The sequence below is a fragment of the Mobula birostris genome, chromosome 21 (genome assembly GCF_030028105.1).
Source record: "Mobula birostris isolate sMobBir1 chromosome 21, sMobBir1.hap1, whole genome shotgun sequence".
NCBI lineage: Eukaryota > Metazoa > Chordata > Chondrichthyes > Myliobatiformes > Myliobatidae > Mobula > Mobula birostris.
The window spans coordinates 38,833,193-38,847,079 of NC_092390.1; the positions used below are offsets into that span (position 1 = coordinate 38,833,193).

Sequence of the window (13,887 nt, forward strand, 5' to 3'; positions counted from 1 at the left end):
GGTGGAAGTTCAGGGGTTATGAAGTTTCCATAACTAGAGAGAAGGTTCCTGGGAAACTGAAAGATCTGAAGGTAGATAAGTCACCTGGACCAGATGGTGTACACTCCAGAGTATTGACGAGATCATGAAGGCATTTGTAATGATCTTTCAAGAATCATTGCAATGGTTCTGGAAGACTGGAAAATTGCAAATGTCACTCCACTCTTCAAGAAGGGAGAGAGGCAGAAGAAAGGCAATTATAGGCCAGTTAGTCTGACCTCGGTGGCTGGGAAGATGTTGGAGTTGATTATTCAGGATGAGCTCTCAGCTAACTTGGAGGCATATCATAAAATAGGTGGTAGTCAGCATGGATTCCTCAAGGGAAAACCTCGCCTGACAAATCTGTTGCAATTCTTTGAAGAAATAACATGCAGGATAGACGGAGGAGAATCGGTTGATATTGAATACTAGAATTTTCAGAAGGCCTTTGACAAGGTGTCACACGAGGCTGCTTAACAAGCAAAGAGCCTATGGTATTACAGGAAAGATTCTAGCATGGATAAAGCAGTGGCTGATTGGCAGGAAGCACAGAGTGGGAGTAAAGGGAACCTTTTCTGGTTGGGTGCTGGTAACTAGTGGTATTCCACAGGGGTCTGTGTTGGGACCGATCCTTTTTATTATATATGTCGATGAATTGGAATGATGGAATTGATGGCTTTGTTGCTAAGTTTGCAGATGATGTGAAGATAGGTGAAGGGGCAGGTAGTTTTGAGGAAGTAGAGAGGCTACAGGAGGATTTAGACAGATTAGGAGAATGGGCAAAGAAATGGCAGATGAATTACAGTGTCAGTAAGTGTATGGTTATGCACTTCGGTAGAAGAAATGAAAGGATTGACTGTTTTCTGAATGGCGAGAAAATACAAGAATCTGAGATGCAAAAGGACTTTGGAGTCCTTGTGCAGGATACCTTAGTTAATTTGCTATTGAGTGTGTGGTGATGAAGGCAAATGCAATGTTAACATTCATTTCCAGAGGACTAGAAATTAAAAGAAAGGATGTAATGTTGAAAGTTTATAAAGCATTGGTGAGGCCTCACTTGGAGTATTGTGAGGAGGTTTGGGTACGTTATATTAGAAAGGATGTGCTGAAGCTGGAGAGGGATCAAAGTGACACAGAAATGATTTGAGGATTGAATCATATGAAGAGTATTTGATGGCTCTTGGCCTGTATTCACTGGAATTCAGAAGAATGAGGGGTGACCTCATTGAAACCTATCAAATGGTGAAAGGCCTTGATAGAGTGGATAAGGAGAGGATATTTTCTATGGTAGGAGAGTCTAAGACCAGAGGACATAGCCTCAGGATAGAGGGGCGTCCTTTTAGAATGGAGATGAGGAGGAATTTCTTCAGCCAGAGAGTGGGGAATCTGTGAAATTCTTTGCCATAGGCAGCTGTGTAGGCCAAGTCTTTATGTATGTTTAAGGCAGAGGTTGATAAATTCTTGATTGGTCGGGGCATGAATGGATATGGGGAGAAGGCAGGAGATTGGGGCTGAGAGGAAAATTGGATCAGCCATTTTTAAATTGTGGAGCAGATTCGATGGACTAAATGGCTTAATTCTACTCCTGTATCTTATGGTCTTATGTCACCATAGACTTTAGGAAATTTCTACAGATGTACTGTGGAGAGCATTGTGACTGGTTTCATCACTGTTTGGTGTAGAGGCGCCAATGCACAGGTAGTAGAATACTACAGGGGGTTACGTGCCTAGGAAGCTCCATCACGGGCACTATCCTCCCCACCATCGAGGAGATATTCAAAAGGCAATACCTCAAGAAGGCGGCATCCATCAATAATGACCCTCGGAATCCAGGGCATGCCCTCTTCATTACTGCCATCAGGAAGGAGGTACAGGAGTCTGAAGACACACTCAGTATTTTAGGAATGCTTCTTCCTCCTCCATGAACACTACCTCATTATTTTTGCACTTATAAAAATATTTCTTATTTTAACTTACAGTAATATTTTACATATTGGACTGTACTTCTGCCGCAAAACATCAAATTTCAACAGTTCAATACTCCCATTTAATATTAGAAATGTATACAATATACAACCTGAAATTGTTGATCTTCGCAGACATCCATGAAAACAGAAGAGTGCCCCAAAGAATGAGTCACAGTTAAAACGTTAGAACCCCAAAGACCCCCTGCTCCCTCCTCCCACACACAAGCAGCAGTGAAGCAACAACCACCCCTCCCCCACTTACTTCAGCAAAAAAAATTAGCACCAGCACCTTCCACAAGCAATCAATAGCAAAGTCCCAAAGAAAGATCATGCAGTACAACAAAAACTAATCGTTCACCCGACAATTCGACATACCACAGGCTCTTTCTCCTTTCTCTCTCCCAAGGGACAGAAAGGTGTCACCCTTTCACAGCAAAAGGCGAGACATAAAGAGAACAACTTGCTGATTTACAGTGTTAAAGTCTGCTGTGTCACTTTTTTCCCCAAGATCTCTGACTCGAGAATCAACGAGATAGAGAGGGAGAGGGAGGGGGGAGAGAGAGAAAGAGAGAGAGAGAGATTCGCTGAGTACAGAGCCCTGACGAAGGGTTCTGGCCCGAAACGTTGACTCATCGTTTCCATGGATGATGCCCGACCTGCTGAGTTCCTCCAGCATGTTGTGAGTGTTGCTTTGCCCCCGACAGCTGATCCGCTGTTCCCAATATTCTGTTTTCTCACGTGAGGCTTCGGTTGGTGGCACTGGCATAGAATCGGCTCATCCCCTGGGCCACAAAACCTCAGGAGCCCAAAGGCATGTCTTCTCCGTTGCATCCTTGGGATACCAAAAAATGGCCACATAGCACAGAATTTTGAGTGTAGCTCTGGGCCAGGGTCTTTGACAGAACCCCATCCACCTTGAAAAGAAAAAATAGATATTAAAGGCAGAAGATAAGCTGTTTCCGCAGATGAGCTTGAAGAAGTTGCTGTTGGGAGCCATTGTAGCTCCAGCCACAGATATGTCAATGATATTATTGTCACGACATGTCGATGATAATAAACTGGATTCTAATTCTTTTCTTGAGTCCTTAATGGCCTTACTTTGAGGTGACAACCTAGGTTCCGGATGCGAGCCAGAGAAAACGACATCCCTGAATCTATCTTTTTAAGCCTTATAAAAGATTTATATCTTTCGATGAAACCAACTCCTACTCTTCAGAACATTTTTAAAATTCATTTTCTGGGATCTGGCCCAAGTGGTTAAGTCAACATTAACTGCCTTTTTGAATGGCTGGCATCTCCCTGGTGATGTTACTCCGACGATGCTGTTGGTAAGGAGTCCAGGATTTAGATCTGGTGATGCTGAAAGATTGGCCACATATTTACAACTATGTAATTTAAAGAAGAATCTTCAGGCGGTGGTGATCCCTTCTACCTCGTGTTTTTTCTTTGATGGCAGAGATCTTAGGTGTAGGAAATGTTGTCATGGTAACTTGGACAAACAAAACAATACACTTACTTCATGCCACACACACTAAACCTACTGTGCACCAGCAATGGCAGGACTGAACATTTAGGATTGGAAGGGCGTCTATCAAGTGGGCTGGATTGTCCAGGGTAGTGTATAACTTCAAGTTGTTGAAGCTGTACTTGTCCAAACAAAAGGAGAATATTCCAACATGCTCCTGAGTTGTGATTCATAGATGTTGGGAAGCCTTTAGGGCTTTGAAAGGAAAGCTGCTTATTGCAGGATATGCAACCTATGATCTAATTTAGTGGTTACAATATTTATTTAGAACATAGAACAGTACAGCACAGGAATAGGCTCTTCAGCCCACAATGTTGTGCCATACCAGCTAAAATGTAAATCAAAATCCCACAGGAACTAATCCCTACTACCTACACAATGTCCATCTTCCTCATACTCATGTGCCTATCTAAAAGGCTCTTAGAAGCCTCTGATGTACTTGCCTCCACCACTATACCAGGCAGTGTATTAAAGGCATCCACCACTCTCTGAGTAGAAAACTTAACCCTCACATCCCCTTTAACCCTACCTGCTCTCACCTTCAATCCTTCAACACATGCCCTTTGGTACTAGACATTTCTACACTGAGAAAAAGATACTCCCTGTCTACTCTATATATGCCTCTCATTATCTTATAGACATTTATGAGATCTTCCCTCAGCCTCCACCGCTCCAAAGAAAACACCCCAAGTTTGTCCAGCCTCTCATGAGAGTACATGTCCTCTAATTCAGGTAGCCACCCTGGTAAACCTCTTCTGTGCCCTCTCCAAAGCCTCAACATCCTCTCTATGGTCGGGCAATTAGAACTGTACGCAATACTCTAGAGTTTTATAAAGTTGCAACATGATTTTTGAACTCAAGGCCTTGACTAATGAAAACAAGCATTTCATAAGCCTTCTTAACCACCCTATCAACCTGTGTAGCCACTTTCATGGAGCTATGAGCTTGGACTCCAAGATCTCTCTGCTTAGCAACACTGTTAAGGGTCTTGTCCTACCAAGGTGCAACATCTCACATTTATCTGGGTTAAATCCCATCTGTCATTCCTCTGCTTGTATCTACAACTGATTGATATCACACTGTATTCTTTGCTGGTCTTCTACACTATCCACAACTCCACCAATCTTGGTATCATCTGCAAATTTACTAACCCACCCATCTACATTTTCATTCAGGTCATTTATATACATCTCAAACAGCAGAGATCCCAGCACAGATCCCTGCAGTACACCATGGGTTTCCAAATGCTAATATATCCTGCTCCTAAGAATTTTCTCCAGCAATTTCCCTACAACTTTATTTGGTTGGTCCAATTGAACTTCTGGCCGGTGGTGGCCTACAGGATGTTGATGATGAGAAACTGGGCAATAGTAATGCTGTTGAATGTTAGGGCTTGGTGGCCCAACATTATTTTGGTGGAAATGATCCTTGCATGGAGACGGTAAGACATTGTCTTGTTAGAGACGGTCCTCGCAAGGTGCTTTCTGACAGTGTTTTTCCCACTTATTGGCCCACGACTGAATGTTATCTAGTTCTCCCTGCATGCAAGCATAGTCTGCTTTATTTGTGAGGGAGATGTGAATGAAATTGAATCTTGTGCAACCATCAGTAAACATCCCACTTCGACCAAATGAATGGAAGAAAGGTCATTGAAGAAGTAGTTGAAGATGGTCAGGCCTAAAATACTGTCCTGAGGAACCCCTGCAATGATGATCTGGGGCTGAATAATTGATTCCAATGACAGCTAAGTTCCTTTACATGAGGTACAGCACCAACCATTGCCATATTTTCTCTTGTTGCTGATTAACTGCACTTTTACCAGAGTTCCTTGTTTCTACACTCTGTCAAATGCTACCTTCATTTAGAAGTGAGTCATCCTAATCCTATTACTCAGTTCTGCCTTTGGTCCATGCTTAACAATATTTTTAGAAGAATGGATCTAAAATTGCACTAGAGATTTATTTTGGATGTTGCACCATTGTTCTTGTATATGAGGGTGATTTCCACCAGAAAAAGAAGTTAGCGTAAATGAGAATTCCACCGCAAAGTCAACTGGCAAATTTTCTTACAAGTAGTAAGGGCAGTATGTAAAATATGGTTTTAACTGGGCTAATTTGAATTTCAATGCAGAGCACTATTGTTCCAAGGTTTTGCAAAGAAGTATTTGGGCACAGTTGCACAACCTGACATCTCGTGTTGTCCATATGAAATGTACATTTTCTCCCTAAAGTCACACGTTGCTTTGATTTCATAGAGCATAATACAGCACTGGACAGCCTATTCAACCCACAATGTTGTGCCAATCTTAACACCAATTTGTACTCAACGTCCTCCTCCTGTGTATAATTCACATCCCTCCATTGCCTTAACACTCACCTGTTGATCTAAGTGCCTCAAACTCCAACCTAGCTACTTGCTTCCACTACTATCCCTGGTAAACAGTGTTTTAAAAAAAACCTTGCCTCACATGTCACCTCCATACATCTTGCTTGCAGAGTGCAAGAAACTGTGCTGGTGGAAGTTGTGGTAAACCATATATAAGTTGTAACTGGGTTAACTGTCTGGACACGCCCCTCTGCTGACTGCCACTGTGGCTCCTCCCACACATCCTGTACAAAGGTGTTTCACCTTGCCCCTCCCCCTCAGTCCAGGGGCAGACACTCACCATGGAGGTCATATTGTACAGCAAATAAAAGCCTTTCAGTATTTTACCTAACCTCAGTCTTTTGCAGTTATTGAAGGAGCTTCAGAAGTATTCTTCCTTTCCTCTTTCTACAGTCCCTTCTGGTCAATATGTCCCTTATCTAGGCATTCTTCCCTCTGACTTTGTCCCCCTCCCTTTTTGCTTTCAACTGTCCAAGCGAGCATAGCACCAGTAAGCAATGCTTAAAGGACTTGGTCATGCTTGATAATCTCACATGTGGTCACGGACAATATTTAGGTCTCAGATACAATCTCTTCACAGGTTGAGGTGAATCTTTTGAGTTCTCTTTTGTGGAAGTTCCGCCAAAACAGAAATTGACTGATCTATGAATATTAAAGATTTATGGGGATAATGAAGCAGGGATGGATCAGCCATGACCTTGATAAATGACAGAGTAGGTTTGGAGGCCCAAATGGACTAGTTCTGCACCTAGTTGTGTTGTAATTCCTGGTCCAGAATGTATTTTAATGTCATGGCCAACAAACACTATTTTCTGCAAATGTACCAACATGGGTGGCACAGTAGTGTAGTGGTTAGCAGCACGCTTTACAGTACAGGTGCCCCGGTTCAATTCCCGCCACTGCCTGTTTCTCCCTGTGACCGTGTGGGTTTCCTCTGGATGCTCCTGTTTCCTCCCACGTTCCAAAGACGTACTGGTTGGCAGGTTAATTGTCCCATGATTAGGCTCGAATTAAATTGGGGGATTGCTGGGCGGCGTGGCTCAAAGTGTTGGAAGGGCCTATTTTGCACTATCTCAATAAATAGAGGATCCCAGATTGATCTAGGTTCTAGCATATGCAGTTTGTGTCTCTATTTTGCATATGTACTACTGGATGTCTACACCAAACAAAATCTGTAGTGCATGAGAACGTTACTATCACAATAAAACCATAAGACATCAGTGTAGAATTAGGCCATTTGGCCCATTGAGTCTGCTGCACCATTCCATCATGGCTGAATTTTTTTCTCTTTCAACCCCATTCTCCTCCCTTCTCCCCATAACCTTTCTTGCCCTTACTAATGAAGAATCTAACAACCTTTGCTTTAAATATATTCAATGACTTGGGCTCCACAGCTGTCTGTAGTAATGAACCACAGACTCACCCCCCTCTGGCTAAAGAAATTCCTTCTCATCTTTGTTCTAAAGGAACATCCTTCTAGTCTGAAGCTGTGTCCTCTTGTCCTAGACTCCCACTATTAGAAGCATCCTCTATATGTCCACTCTATTTAGGCCTTCCAATATTTGGTAGATTTCAATGAGATATACAGCAAGAAGAAACACTCCTCATATATTCACCCTTTCATTCTCAGGATTAGTCTCTGTACCCTCTCCAATGCCAGCAAACTTTCTTAGATACGCAGCTCAAAACTGGTAACAATACTCCAAATGTCACCTGACCAATGCCTTATAATGCCGCAGCATTAGATCCTTGGTTGTATATACTACCCCTCTGGAAATTAATGCTAACTTGCATTTCCCTTCCCTACTAAAAACTCAACCTGCAAGTTAACTTTTAGGGAATCCTATACCAGGATCTCAAGTGCCTTTGTTCCACTGATTTCTGAATTTGCTCCCCATTTAGAAAATAGTCCACTCCTTTATTCCTTCTACCAAAGTATACAACCATTCATATTCCTACATTGTATTCTATCTGCCACTTCTTTGCCCCTTCTCCTAATCTGTCCAAGTTCATGTCGTTGATGCAGCCTAGTGCATTAGCATTGGAAAAGTCTTCATCATATGGAGCACATCTACAAGGAGCACTATCACAAGAAAGCAGCATTGATCATCAAGGACACCCACCATACAGGCTATGCTCTCTTCTCACTGCTGCAACCGGGCAGGAGGTACAGGAGCCTTAAGTCCCACACCACCTGGTTCAATTTCAGTTTGTACTCTTCAACCATTAGGCTCCTGAACCAGCGTGGATAACTCCACTTACCTCAACACCGCACTGATTCCGCAATTTATGAACTCACTTTCAAGGACTCTATGACTCACTTCCTTAGCATTATTTATTTATTATTACTATTACTAATAATATTTTTTGTATTTGCAGAGTTTGTCTTCCTTTCCACATTGAGTGTTTGTCAGTCTCATTTGTGTGTAGTTTTTCATTGATTCTGTTGTGTTTCTTAGTTCTTCTGTCAATGCCTGCAAGAAAATGAATCTTAGGGTCGTATATGGTGACATATAGATAGATACTTTATTGATCCCAATGTAAATTGCAGTGTCACAGTAGCATAACATGTGCACAGATAGAAATATTAGAAGAGAAGTAGAAAGAATAAAAAATAAGTTACCATAGTCTAACAGGAGGGGATCATCACTTCCCCGGCTATAGGTTGACTCATTATAGAGTCTAATAGCCGAGGGTAAGAATGACCTCATATAGCACTCTTTGGAGCAGCGCAGTTGTCTTAGTCTATTACTAAAAGTGCTCCTCTGTTCAGTCAAGGTGGCACGCAGAGGGTGAGAAACATTGTGCAGAATTGCCAGGATTTTCCGTAGGGTCCTTTGTTCTACCACAGCCTCCAGTGTATATGCACTTTGATAATAAATGTGCTTTGAAATTTGAAGTAATTTTGCAGACTCCCTGCTTCGACACTGCCTCTCCTTCTATCTACCTTTGTATCATGTACAAACTTGGCCATGATCTAGATCATTAACATAGAATGTGAAAAGTAGCAGACCCAATGTCAACCTTCGTGGAACACCACTAGTCACTGGCCTACCACTCTACACCCCCAACCACCTTTACTTTATAATTTGCTGTCAGTCACCTTATGCCTAGCATCACTTTATGGACATACAAACAATCTATGTGTATCAGCCATAACATAGCTAGAAGAACAGGCATACTAGCTCCAGCATCCTGGAGGAAGCTAACATTAACTCCGTAGCTACAATCGTGACTCAACACCAATTGCAATGGGTCAGCCACATCATCCGTATGCCAGATTCCCACCTCCCTAAACAACTCCTGTTTGGCCAACTCAAGGAGAACAGAAAAAGCAGTTCAAGGGCAATATCAAGACCCACCTGAGGAAGTGCCACATCAATCTGAATGGATGGGAGAAATTATCACAGGATAGGAGCCGCTGGAGAAAGACTGTCTATGAGGGGACTCCGTAGCTGAAGAATACCTCCACTGTGCTGCTGACACTAAGTGGCTTCACTGTCAGGAGAGACTGGGGTAGGCCCAACCAGCTACATCCACCACCACTTCAATGACCCACACCTGCCAACACTGTGATAGGTCTTGAGGATCATGGATCAGCCTCTTCAGTCATCTCAAGACCCACAAGTGACCAGATCAACGAACTGGAGAAGAATCATAATCAAAAATCATGAGTGGTTGCTGCTGCTGATGATGATTATGATAAGCTATCTTATGTATTTACTGTATATTTATTGTGATTTTTATTATTATTGTTATTTATTGTGTTTTTAATTCTTTTTATGTTTTTTTTGTGCTGCATCTGATCTGGAGTAACAACAATTTTGTTCTCCTTTAAACAATCTTGAAGGATTAGATAGGGTGTTTACACTATCATGGAACAGAGACTGTTGTTACCGTAATTCTCCTCCCCAGATTTTATCCCTGCCTCATTCTTCAATCTGTATCTGGTTTGCAACGTCCCAGGTCCTGTCCTTAACTGCTAGCCACTTTCAACTGCCCAGGGCAATGGTTTGAAAAGAACCAGGAGACAGCAGGGGTTGGCTCAAGTGCAAAGTTTTGCTTTCCCTGCGGGTACATGGACAATCACTATGAGGCCAATGCCAAGCGGGGTGGTGGGGAAGGAACCTGCACTGGCGATGCTGACCGTGAACTCCCTGGGAGTGGAACAAAGGTTCCATGGAAATGACATCAGCACGGGCAGTGTGGTATTAGACTGTGATGTCACACACGAGGTGATAAATCGCCCCTAGGCCGGTTCTACTCCAACGCGGCAGTACTTGGAAGCCCGGCCAGGCCTGGCCCGCTCCGCTCCGGTCCGGTCTACACTCGAGCCGCGAGGCCAGCGCGCCCCGGACTGCTGCTGCTGTCGTCTGGGCCGCGCGCGCTGTGCTCGCTCACTCGCTGGCGGTGGGGAACCGCGGACGGAAGGAGGGCCGCTGCGCTCGGCAGGACGCTCGCCGGTGGGGTTGAAGTGAGTAGATTGCGGCGACGGTATCTTCCCCTCGCCGGTTCCCGGTGATCCGCCCGCTCACTCGCTCGGTCGGGGGGGGGGAGGGTTGGGGCGGTGTTAAAATAGCAGTTGCGGCGGTCATGCGGCTGGTGCGGCGCCTCTTGCAGCTCTTCTGCCAGCCTGGACGGTAAGTGCGGGCTGCAGGCCCCTTTTGGCTTGTGTGAGAAGTGTGGCGGAGGGTGAAGGAGGAGAACGGCCGCCCGAGCTTGGCTGTCCCGCAATCCAAAACCTCGACGGCCAGTACAGAGTAAAAGATGTTTCGAGGCCGCGGTCCACCATGAAGCGATGAGCCGAGGGGTGAAGGTCATCCTTTGGGTCGCGTATGTTGAACGGCTCGGCAGCGCCGTGCGGCCGGTAACCGTGAACCCAGGCACCGTCATTAATATGTTACCAGCCTCTGGGGGCCTATAGCGGGGAAGTGCCTGGTCACCGGGTCATATCAGGGTTGGCTGCAGATGGAATAAGGGTCTTCCGAGGGCAACATGAGCTGAACTTGTAACAGGTTAGAATGGTAGTGATTGTTCTCTCTGGAGAGGGGTACTTCCAGAAGTCTGAACTAAGAGTGTACAAATCTTTCCGAGGAAGTGTTTTTAAATTACCTTTGTTTTCTTGCATTTCTGATAAATTTTATAGTGTTAAAGTGCACAAAAACGGGCATCCTTTGCGCCGGACTGTTTCAGTGTAACTGAGCTACGTGAGAAGCAACAGTAGTTCACTACCACCAAGTCTACACGCAAATGCTCTTACTTCTACATTGTAGCGACAGGATCAAATGACACGTGGCCAACGGAGGTGAAACATGCAGTTTGCAGAAAAGGAATTCAATGGCATATTGCACCTGTCAGTCCTTCGCAAGGCTAATTAATCATAGTATACTGAAGGCGAGCCATGGTCGTCGCTTAACATGTTTATCCGTAATTCCATTATGATAAGAGCGTCTCTGCATTATCTGTTTCATGTGATAAAAGCTTGTATACTTTATCAATATTGTTTTGAGAAGTTTCTATTAATCAGACTTAAATTGAGAGTCCAAATGAGAAACACTGCAGATGCTGGAAATCCAAAGCAACATATACAAAATGCTAGAGGAACTCAGCAGGCCAGGCAGCATCTATGGAAAAGAGTAAACAGTCGACATTTCAGGCTGAGACCCTTCATCAGGACTGGAAAGAAAGTGGTCAGAATAAGAAGGGGGAGGGGAGGAAGAAGTACAAGGTAGTAGGTGATATGTGAAACTGGGAGAAGGGGAGTGGGTTGTGTCTGTACAACTACATATCAAATAAATAAGGACACAGAGAAGAAATGTATTTTCACTTCGCAGAGAAAGCAACAAATTAATGTGCACGTGTAAGTTATTAGTCAGTAATTAGTGCTGACAAGTCATTGCACCAAAAGAAATAGATCCATACATTACCCTTCCTCCCCTGTTAGATTAATGTAACAAAACATACAATTTCCCTTAAACAGACCATGTTCAAATAAACATGCTTTCACAATAACAGTCCATAACTAACTTCATTATACTAAAGATTCAGTCTTTTGGGTGGCACTGTGTTTCTTTCAGGATAGCGCCTCTGGACCTGTGGAGTGGCATCAGGTTTGGCAGGTGTCTTGTCAAAGGCAGCTTTCTCTGTTGCAGGTCTCACGTTGCTGTTGGTGACATGTTCATCACTGAGAGGTAAGTCCGGTGGCTGTAATGTGTCCCTCTTGTCGGATGCAGTTGACTCTGGTGTGTTCTTTGGCTGAGCATCCAGTAGCTGGTCCACATGATGCCTCCATGTATGATCTCCAACATCTGTGTATATCAGTGGTCCAGTTCTTGTAGCTATCCTACCAGGTGCCCACTTGTCTTCTCGGTAATCATGTGCTAGGACTTCCTGTCCAACCTCAAAGCTCCTTGCTGATTTACTTGACAACTATTTATATTACACTTCCCTCCGTAGATCTGGTTTCAGAAGCTCTATGCGGGATCTCAGATTCCTGCTCATAAACAGCATTGCGGGTGTTTGATTTGTCATCGCATGAACAGAGTTCCAATACACAAAAAGGAAGTTGTCCACCTTGTGCTGTAGAGAAATTTCTATCTTGTCCATAGCTTTAATGGACTTCTTGAAGGTTTGGATAAACCTTTCACTTAACCCATTCATTTCTGGGTGGTGAGGAGTTGACTTGAAATGTTTGATGGCATTTTTTTCTTCCTGAATAGTCTGAACTCTTCGGACATGTATTGTGGTCTGTTGTCACTCACAATTTGTTCTGGTAAGCAATTTCTGGAGAAGATAGTCCTCTGAGCAGGAACAGTTTTCTGATGTGATTGCCTTCATTGGTATAACTTCAGGCCACTTCGAATGAGCATCCACAGCAATCAGAAACATGAAGTTCATGAATGGCCCAGCGAAGTCAATATGCATTCTTTGCCATGGTGAAGATGGCCACTCCCATGGGTGTAATGGTGCCTGTGGGGAAGCATTTTGAACTTTTTGGCATCCCAAACAGCTTTTGGTCAAGTCTTCATTCTGTCTGTCTATTCTCAGCTACCACGTGTAGCCAGGAGAGAAGACCTTAGTAAGGATTCTGTCATTTAAATTTGCTGTAGTTTTTTGATTCTTTGTTGACTTAGTTAACACTATTTTGCCTTTGATTACCATTTCTTTTGTTTAGTCAATTTTGCCTTCCATCCTGTGATTGAAATAATTTTTTGTTCTTTCCTTGCTTCATCTTATTTCCTTACATCTGTACTTGTTTGAAACATTAAATTTGTAATACATTGCACTTTTGGCACAAGTTCATTGATCGTGAATACTAAGCATTTTCTTATTGACTTACGATGAAAATTAGATTCAAATAGTTTATTCTCATTGGAAGTAGTTTATTCTCATCGGTGCAACGAACTTCATTGCAATTTTTCACCACTCTGAGGCCAAAAAGAGCAATATCTGGGAACTGTCAGGGATCAGGAGTGGAGAGGGTCAAGAATTTTAACTTCCATGATGTTGTCGTCTCAGAGATTTGTCATGGCACCACTACATAAGTGCCATTATAAAGAAGGCACGGCAGCGCCTCTACTTTCTTAAAAGTTTGCCCAGATTCAGCAAATCTTCTAAAACTTTGACAAACTTCTGTAGATGCACAGTGGAGATCATCCTGTCTGGTTGCATCATGGTTTGGAATGGAAACACCATTATTCCAATACGTATGAACATAAAACCCAACAGAAAGTAGTGAATGCAGTGCAGTCCATCACAAGAAAAGCCCTCCCCACAATTAAGCACATCTCTAGGGAATGCTGCCATAAGAAAGCAATGGCTTTCATCGAAAATCTCCATTATCCAGGCTATGCTTTCCTCTTGCCGCTGCTGTTGGGAAGGAGGTACAGGAATCTTAGGCCCCACGCTTCAAGTTCAGGAACAAGTATTACCCTTCAGTCATCAGGCTCCTGAACCATAGTGGATAACTTCACTCATTTCAAAACTGAGCTA

General features: G+C 43.5%; 1 protein-coding gene across 1 annotated transcript in view; it reads left to right on the plus strand.

The window, feature by feature from the left end:
• Positions 1-10,153: 10,153 nt before the first annotated feature.
• The window catches only part of ide (insulin-degrading enzyme), a 113,004-nt gene continuing 109,270 nt past the window's right edge, over positions 10,154-13,887 (plus strand). The window contains exon 1 of the mRNA XM_072239340.1: positions 10,154-10,369. The gene's annotated coding sequence lies outside the window, so the exon portion shown is untranslated. The remainder of the gene's footprint in view (positions 10,370-13,887) is intronic.